Genomic DNA, 10,157 nt, shown 5'->3' on the forward strand with positions numbered 1-10,157 from the left:
CAGTGTTACATTCCTTTCAGGAAGTTGCTGCACATGCTCACTTCAACCCTTAATAGAAGTCATGTTTTAACCTAATCTTTGCCTTAATCCCCAGATTAAACCTAAACGAGGCCTCCCGCCTCACTGTGACTTCACACACAGATGATTTTGTCTGAGACCATCAATTTTCAAAGATACAATTGGATTTTTGCTCCATATAACCATAGCAACCACAAATATACTTTCAGATGTCTTTTACCTGATGGTATTTTAAATGATCAAATTGACCACTTAAATAATGACGGTATGATGAGGTCATTTTCATCAAGGTGTCATTTCTTTTTAAATAGGTAAGGGTATAAAGCCCTGTTCATTATGTGACATGTTATTGGGCTTTAAATAAACTTGACTTGGCTAAGAGGAAATTATTTCACTTATTAATATTTAACATTTATTACAGTTAAAAATAGGGATGCACGGTGTTGGATTTTTTGCGACATCCAATATGCCGATATTTTCCAACCCTTTTTGTTGATTGCCGATTTTGATAGCGATACATTAGGCACGTGTTTTTATCCACCTTACTGCAGAGAACATCAAGTCTCCCCTGTAGTGGAATTGAAATCATGGCTACTCTTATTGTAGTGGCCAAAAACATAAAGCAGACATCTTGCACCCTTTTCAGCCAGTCATGTGCATCTGCCCTCGTCAGCCACCGTACTCTTGTGCCTGACATTGTTGTTCCTCTTTCTTTGAAAGAAAGCGGCTGCTAAGTTGTGAGTATAAAAAGAGCTGTGTGTTTCACAACTGTGTCAAACTTTACAGGTTATCAGCCATGGACAGAAGTGTGCTGCTGGTCCTGTTGAGTCTGCAGGCTCTGCTGCTCATCTCAGCGTTCACTTCTACTGATGCAGCTCCTCTGGCGACGGATGATCAACAGATACAACTGGTAAGAAGATCCGGCAACCGCAAGGAGCTTTTGTTTCCTTCATTCAACAAGATTATCAAGAAAGAGATAACAAATGGAACACTACTTTTTGATAAAACAATGGAAAGGGTGGTTTGTCTGTATTCAATAGTGCAATGTTTATTCTAATTTTATTATGCAGGAACAAAAACAACATTGGAAGTCGACCAGTAATGGAGGTCCACCCAAACCTGGACGCTTTCGACCTTGTGGGGTAAACTCACGTTACTTTCAGTTTATTTCTCTTCTGTCCGTCCTGCATTACGATCCTCTAGTATCTACGATTTAAAATGTTACTCTTAAAATATGAACATCGTCATCTGCTCATTATTGCAGAGTTGGGGTTGGTGCAGGAGTATGTATTGAGTAACAGTGTTCTCTCTCTTTGTCTCCTAAACAGAAATTAGACTGAAGAGCAGCTTCAGGACCTGAGCTCTCCACTGCTCATTGATCAAACTGTGAACCATTAACGCGAGGAGAGATCTCATCTGCATCAAAGCATTTCATTTTTGCTTCTATTTTGAATTTAAATGTGACTTTTTTTTAAATGAAAAAATTGTGAAGATTGTTAAAGAACATGTTAATCGATTATGTAATCAGTTTCAGAAGGTACATTTACTAAAGAAATACGAAGGTGGATTTGTTGGGTACTTTTACTTTCCTTGAGTATTTCCATTGCTATCCTAATTCATACTGTACGTTACTCGTCATGTTAAGGTTTCTAGTAAAACAAAACAAAAACATGTGATTAGCATGAAATACAATGTTAAATATTAAACCAGTGGACGCCTTGTTGTTGTTGTTGTTTCATTCTTCTTCCCAAACGTCACAGATGGTGTCATTTTATAAGAATGAGCCCAAAGAGGTTAAATAATCCATCATCTCACAAAAAAAGAACATTAAAAACTTTAGTCTTTCATGGCTGCAGATCTTTCCTTCTTTGTTCTGTCTAATTATGACTATAACATTAATCACTTTACATCCCGTGTTTTGTTACTTAAACTGCTGTTTGTGTAATTAAATAGTATTTGCTAAGTTATTCTGCCAGTAAAACCTTTCAGAATGTAAATAAAATGTGGGCTCATCACTGCAAACTGACATAAAGGGGAAAAATTAAACAACAAAAGGCTGATAAAAGATCCCAAACATATTTAAGCTTAATTAAGAAGTTAGCAGCTCTAAAATGTAACATTTCTTAAAGTAATTTTAAGTATATTTTGATTAAATTCTTTGAGTTTTGTTAAACGTGTTATTCTGTCATAGCAGAAGTGTTGCTCTGTCTCCACCTCTTGTTGTTGACAGAAATCACACATACAGAAAAACAGAAGCTGGACGAACGTGTTGATATCAGTGTTACATTCCTTTCAGGAAGTTGCTGCACATGCTCACTTCAACCCTTAATAGAAGTCATGTTTTAACCTAATCTTTGCCTTAATCCCCAGATTAAACCTAAACGAGGCCTCCCGCCTCACTGTGACTTCACACACAGATGATTTTGTCTGTGACCATCAATTTTCAAAGATACAATTGGATTTTTGCTCCATATAACCATAGCAACCACAAATATACTTTCAGATGTCTTTTACCTGATGGTATTTTAAATGATCAAATTGACCACTTAAATAATGACGGTATGATGAGGTCATTTTCATCAAGGTGTCATTTCTTTTTACATAGTTAAGGGTATAAAGCCCTGTTCATTATGTGACATGTTATTGGGCTTTAAATAAACTTGACTTGGCTAAGAGGAAATTATTTCACTTATTAATATTTAACATTTATTACAGTTAAAAATAGGGATGCACGATGTTGGATTTTTTGCAGATATCCAATATGCCGATATTTTCCAACCCTTTTTGTTGATCACGCCAAGTTAATGTCATAGCAATATGTCAAGCATTTTTAGGGAATTATCGAGCATTTAGGCAGAAATAAAGCTTTGTTTTATCAGCAGACAATATCAGCAGAAAAATGACATATCGGCAGATGCCGATATGTCATTTTCAAGCAAATATCTGTTGATCCCGATAACATGCCGATAAAATCGAGCATCCCTAGCTAAAACTCTTATGACAATCATTTCAGCCCGTCATGTGCATCTGTAGCATGAAATACAACGTTAAATATTGAATCAGAGAGAGAGAGAGAGAGAGAGAGAGAGAGAGAGAGAGAACCACAAGAGTGCAAAACAACAACAGTGAGACACAAAGTCAAAAGGGACACAACATGACCACAAAGCGACTAAAAATGGCCTCAAAACAATTCCAAAAAGGGAAAACAACCCAGAGACACTTAACAACTGCACAGACCCTGATCAGACTTGGGGCCTATACCACGAAGCGAGTTCAACATACCCAGGGTCTCTCTTCCTGACCCGGCGTCTCTTAAACTGACAAAGGAGATCGCGCTAAGCGGTCACGCGACGCTGGTTATCAACTCCATAAGTCCACCCAGGGTTTCTATGAGCGCGCTCACATCAAAGGGCCGTTGTCTAAACGCGACAGGTCTAACGTCAGCTGATCGGCATATTTTACAGATCCAGAACAAACTATGTTTTTATACAGATGTGAAGAAATGACACGTAATCCAGACTAAATCCACTCAGCTGCAGCTGCTGAATGCAGGAAGGACAAATAGCACAATAAACAGACTGTGTACATGCACAAATATAATAATATCACTGCTCCATCATTGGAGCACCATATATTTTCATAAAATCAGACGGTAAAGCGGAAGTGTTTGACCGCTCTCTCTCCTTCCTCTGTAACAACTGGAGAACACAGGGGAAAAGGACTCAAATGCACGACTCAGAACTCAGAGGTGAAAGTTCAAAAGCTCAGTCTTTTAATCAGGCAAAGGTTGGGTACACATGGTAGGCAGTCAGACCAGGCAAACAAAACAGGCGAGGATCAGGCAAAAAGGCGATTCAAAAAGGCAAAAACAGAGATGGTACAGGAGGATCAGGTAGACACGAGGGAATAACGCTGCAACGTACAAAGACGAACTGGCAACTCGGAAGGGGAAACGCAGCCTATATACACAAGGAGGGCAGGGCTACTGAGACACAGGTGGAAACAACTGGAGAAGGGACAGGTAATCACAGAGGCAGGAAACACAAGGACAGGATCTGAAACAAGAGGAGAGGCGAGTACTTGCAAAATAGAACAGGGAACAAACACTTTGGATGAATGACTAGTTTTTATTTTTCTAGACATTTTTCACCATCATTCTGACAACTTTTTTCAGATGAATTTCCGATCAGCTTCCAGGAACCAAAAGAAGCAAACTCATGTTGAATCCTCAACTTTGTTTTTGTTTAGCGAAGAGGACCTGATCCTGATCATTGGTTGGTTCGACCTTTGGGAGGGAAAGAGATGCACACAGAGAAATGTAATGTTTAAATAATATCTACTGCACCAACTCTCTTCTGTCTTTTCAGTTATAAACAAGGTATGATGCCATTTGGTTCATTATTTCTTGAAATGTAGCTTCCTAAAATGTTGCAAGAAAGACAAAAACAATAACAATGGTCATAAAGTAAAGAGAGCTCACCTTGCCAAAGAGGTGACATGCTCCTGGGTTTCTGAAGCAGCCTCCCCACCAAGGAAATCTTGGCGTTACTCCCTTTGGAGGTTTTCTCTACAACGAAAAGATTAGTATGAACTCTCCTCTTAGGTCAGAGATATGTCTGATGTTTGAGCTTAAACCATCAAATGAGCAAACACCAGGTGATTTGACTCTTTTAGGACACAAAGTTTTTTTTCACTCAGGTACCAGGAGTGTATTTTCTTACCGGCCGCAGAGACTCATGGAGTGGTTGTCCATCCTTCATCAGAACGGCTGCATCAGTAGAAGTGAAGGCAGAGATGAGCAGCAGAGCCTGCAGACCCAACAGGACCAGGAGCACCGTTTTGTCCATCGCTGAAGAAGTGAAGAGTCTGAAACACACACAGGTATTTATATACCCACTCCTAAAAACCTGCGTGTGGACAAAGAGGAAACAAGGACAGGAAACCACAACTTTACATCAGCAGAGAGACGTCTTAACATCACATGTTTACTTGAATTACAATAATTCACAAGCTAAATATGTAAAGTTTTTGTCAGACAGTAGGTACAGGACAGAAATGTTTGTATATAGTACATATAGTGTGCGTAAATAACTGTTTAAATTACTTTGTTGTTCTGGATAAAGTTGTATTGTATTGGTTGTTGGATGGATGAACATGTAATGAATGTAGTAATGCAGCTGTTAGCTTCAGTGACAGTAAGTGATGCATGACGTGCACTGTTGCTTAATTTGTCTGCACTTTAATTTCACCACCAACCAGTTCCATCAAAACAAGTAAACAGGAAACATGACGAAAATGACAAAACATCTAAAATGATCTATGAAACAGAGACATCCTCATCTCCTGGATGTTTACCTCGTTACAGTTCCCCTCATTGCAAATCATACGATAATTACACAAACCCACATTTTCTTCTGCTGTTATACAAAACATTTTGAATTGATTGATTCAAATTTACCAGATCTTCATTAGCAGAGTTTGCTCTGTGTCAGGAAATCATAGGTGTACTGTATGTGTGCAGGTATAGCACTGATTTTTATGGCTGCAAGCAAGGTTTAAAAAATAAGACTTAAATCCAAATGTTTGGAGTTTGCTGCACTGCAGACTTAAAGGGAACATTTAAAAGCAATAATCCTGAAGATTTCATTTAAATAAGGAAATGCCTCACAGATGGTGTCATTTTATAAGAATGAGCCCAAAGAGGTTAAATAATCCATCATCTCACAAAAAAAGAACATTAAAAACCGGGCCAAATAATAAATGCAAACTTTCATAGCCAAACTTCTTAAAATCTTCTGACCCCAGTGGTGAATCTGGTGAGCCTTTGAGGGGGCCTGACCCGCGGTTTCAGCAGCACAAAGGCAAAAGTACCAGACATGATATATAGAAGTAAAATCCAGCTCCACCTCAAGCAGATCAACAGTAAAGATGTTGATGCATCAGTGTTAACAATCAAATACTGTCATATACAGTAATATATCACTCTCAGGGTCTTTTACTGCTGAATAAGAACTTTAACTCTTTTATTTTGGTGATCATTCTTTTTTTGTTTCACTTATAAGAAGGCTTTAAATGAAGCACTTTTACTTGTAATGGAGATTTTGTTTCATTTTTGCATCTTGACTTTTACTTCTATGAAGGATGTGAGTGTTTATTCCACCACTGGGTATCAGCATTTGGTCAAACTGCTGCGAAATGATCGTTACAGTAAAATGAATGAAAAATAACCACTGTTGATGTGAGAGGAGAACAACCTGAACTGCAGCAGTCACGTTCATTTAGTCTTTCATGGCTGCAGATCTTTCCTTCTTTGTTCTGTCTAATTATGACTATAACATTAATCACTTTACATCCCGTGTTTTGTTACTTAAACAGCTGTTTGTGTAATTAAATAGTATTTGTTAAGTTATTCTGCCAGTAAAACCTTTCAGAATGTAAATAAAATGTGGGCTCATCACTGCAAACTGACATAAAGGGAAAAAAAAAAAGGCTGATAAAAGATCCCAAACATATTTAAGCTTAATTAAGAAGTTAGCAGCTCTAAAATGTAACATTTCTTAAAGTAATTTTAAATATATTTTGATTAAATTCTTTGAGTTTTGTTAAACGTGTTATTCTGTCATAGCAGAAGTGTTGCTCTGTCTCCACCTCTTGTTGTTGACAGAAATCACACATACAGAAAAACAGAAGCTGGACGAACGTGTTGATATCAGTGTTACATTCCTTTCAGGAAGTTGCTGCACATGCTCACTTCAACCCTTAATAGAAGTCATGTTTTAACCTAATCTTTGCCTTAATCCCCAGATTAAACCTAAACGAGGCCTCCCGCCTCACTGTGACTTCACACACAGATGATTTTGTCTGTGTCCATCAATTTTCAAAGATACAATTGGATTTTTGCTCCATATAACCATAGCAACCACAAATATACTTTCAGATGTCTTTTACCTGATGGTATTTTAAATGATCAAATTGACCACTTAAATAATGACGGTATGATGAGGTCATTTTCATCAAGGTGTCATTTCTTTTTAAATAGGTAAGGGTATAAAGCCCTGTTCATTATGTGACATGTTATTGGGCTTTAAATAAACTTGACTTGGCTAAGAGGAAATTATTTCACTTATTAATATTTAACATTTATTACAGTTAAAAATAGGGATGCACGATGTTGGATTTTTTGCGATATCCAATATGCCGATATTTTCCAACCCTTTTTGCTGATTGCCGATTTTGATAGCGATACATTAGGCACGTGTTTTTATCCACCTTACTGCAGAGAACATCAAGTCTCCCCTGTAGTGGAATTGAAATCATGGCTACTCTTATTGTAGTGGCCAAAAACATAAAGCAGACATCTTGCACCCTTTTCAGCCAGTCATGTGCATCTGCCCTCGTCAGCCACCGTACTCTTGTGCCTGACATTGTTGTTCCTCTTTCTTTGAAAGAAAGCGGCTGCTAAGTTGTGAGTATAAAAAGAGCTGTGTGTTTCACAACTGTGTCAAACTTTACAGGTTATCAGTCATGGACAGAAGTGTGCTGCTGGTCCTGTTGAGTCTGCAGGCTCTGCTGCTCATCTCAGCGTTCACTTCTACTGATGCAGCTCCTCTGGCGACGGATGATCAACAGATACAACTGGTAAGAAGATCCGGCAACCGCAAGGAGCTTTTGTTTCCTTCATTCAACAAGATTATCAAGAAAGAGATAACAAATGGAACGCTACTTTTTGATAAAACAATGGAAAGGGTGGTTTGTCTGTATTCAATAGTGCAATGTTTATTCTAATTTTATTATGCAGGAACAAAAACAACATTGGAAGTCGACCAGTAATGGAGGTCCACCCAAACCTGGAAGCCGTCGACCTTGTGGGGTTCAGCTTATCTCTCTTCTGTCTGTCCTGCAGTACGATCCTGCAGAAGCCTTCTCTTCTGCTGATGCAGCTCCTCTGGCGACAGATAATCAGCAGATACGATTGGTAAGAAGATCTGGCTGCTGCAAGGAGCTTTTCTTTCCTTCATTCAACAAGATTATTAATAAAGAGATGGTAATACAATGGAAATGGTGGCTTTCTGTATTTAATAGTGCAATGTTTATTCTATTTGTATACAGAAACGACATATGAAGTCGACCAGAACAAAAAAGCCACCCAAACCTGGAAGCCTTCGACCTTGTGGGGTAAACTCATGTTACTTTCAGTTTATTTCTCTTCTGTCCGTCCTGCATTACGATCCTCCAGAATCTACGACTTAAAATGTTACTCTTAAAATATGAACATCGTCATCTGCTCATTATTGCAGAGTTGGGGTTGGTGCAGGAGTATGTATTGAGTAACAGTGTTCTCTCTCTTTGTCTCCTAAACAGAAATTAGACTGAAGAGCAGCTTCAGGACCTGAGCTCTCCACTGCTCATTGATCAAACTGTGAACCATTAACGCGAGGAGAGATCTCATCTGCATCAAAGCATTTCATTTTTGCTTCTATTTTGAATTTAAATGTGACTTTTTTTTAAATGAAAAAATTGTGAAGATTGTTAAAGAACATGTTAATCGATTATGTTATCAGTTTCAGAAGGTACATTTACTAAAGAAATACGAAGGTGGATTTGTTGGGTACTTTTACTTTCCTTGAGTATTTCCATTGCTATCCTAATTCATACTGTACGTTACTCGTCATGTTAAGGTTTCTAGTAAAACAAAACAAAAACATGTGATTAGCATGAAATACAATGTTAAATATTAAACCAGTGGACGCCTTGTTGTTGTTGTTGTTTCATTCTTCTCCCCAAACCTCACAGATGGTGTCATTTTATAAGAATGAGCCCAAAGAGGTTAAATAATCCATCATCTCACAAAAAAAGAACATTAAGAACTTTAGTCTTTCATGGCTGCAGATCTTTCCTTCTTTGTTCTGTCTAATTATGACTATAACATTAATCACTTTACATCCCGTGTTTTGTTACTTAAACAGCTGTTTGTGTAATTAAATAGTATTTGCTAAGTTATTCTGCCAGTAAAACCTTTCAGAATGTAAATAAAATGTGGGCTCATCACTGCAAACTGACATAAAGGGAAAAATTAAACAAAAAAAGGCTGATAAAAGATCCAAAATATATTTAAGCTTAATTAAGAAGTTAGCAGCTCTAAAATGTAACATTTCTTAAAGTAATTTTAAATATATTTTGATTAAATTCTTTGAGTTTTGTTAAACGTGTTATTCTGTCATAGCAGAAGTGTTGCTCTGTCTCCACCTCTTGTTGTTGACAGAAATCACACATACAGAAAAACAGAAGCTGGACGAACGTGTTGATATCAGTGTTACATTCCTTTCAGGAAGTTGCTGCACATGCTCACTTCAACCCTTAATAGAAGTCATGTTTTAACCTAATCTTTGCCTTAATCCCCAGATTAAACCTAAACGAGGCCTCCCGCCTCACTGTGACTTCACACACAGATGATTTTGTCTGTGACCATCAATTTTCAAAGATACAATTGGATTTTTGCTCCATATAACCATAGCAACCACAAATATACTTTCAGATGTCTTTTACCTGATGGTATTTTAAATGATCAAATTGACCACTTAAATAATGACGGTATGATGAGGTCATTTTCATCAAGGTGTCATTTCTTTTTAAATAGGTAAGGGTATAAAGCCCTGTTCATTATGTGACATGTTATTGGGCTTTAAATAAACTTGACTTGGCTAAGAGGAAATTATTTCACTTATTAATATTTAACATTTATTACAGTTAAAAATAGGGACGCACGATGTTGGATTTTTTGCGACATCCAATATGCCGATATTTTCCAACCCTTTTTGTTGATCACGCCAAGTTAATGTCATAGCAATATGTCAAGCATTTTTAGGGAATTATCGAGCATTTAGGCAGAAATAAAGCTTTGTTTTATCAGCAGACAATATCAGCAGAAAAATGACATATCGGCAGATGCCGATATGTCATTTTCAAGCAAATATCTGTTGATCCCGATAACATGCCGATAAAATCGAGCATCCCTAGCTAAAAATCTTATGACAATCATTTCAGCCCGTCATGTGCATCTGTAGCATGAAATACAACGTTAAATATTGAATCAGAGAGAGAGAGAGAGAGAGAGAGAACCACAAGAGTGCAAAACAACA

At 37.5% G+C, this 10,157-nt stretch overlaps 1 long non-coding RNA gene across 1 annotated transcript; it reads left to right on the top strand.

The window, feature by feature from the left end:
• Positions 1–769: 769 nt before the first annotated feature.
• On the top strand, positions 770–1,737 carry LOC138612153 (uncharacterized). The gene is made up of 3 exons (XR_011309622.1): positions 770–928; positions 1,089–1,160; positions 1,347–1,737. It is a non-coding gene; the product is annotated as an uncharacterized lncRNA (long non-coding RNA).
• Positions 1,738–10,157: the final 8,420 nt, after the last annotated feature.

Source organism: Semicossyphus pulcher, unplaced genomic scaffold (assembly GCF_022749685.1).
Source record: "Semicossyphus pulcher isolate SPU_LCO1_2020_fin unplaced genomic scaffold, fSemPul1.0.p SCAF_7, whole genome shotgun sequence".
Taxonomy (NCBI): domain Eukaryota; kingdom Metazoa; phylum Chordata; class Actinopteri; order Labriformes; family Labridae; genus Semicossyphus; species Semicossyphus pulcher.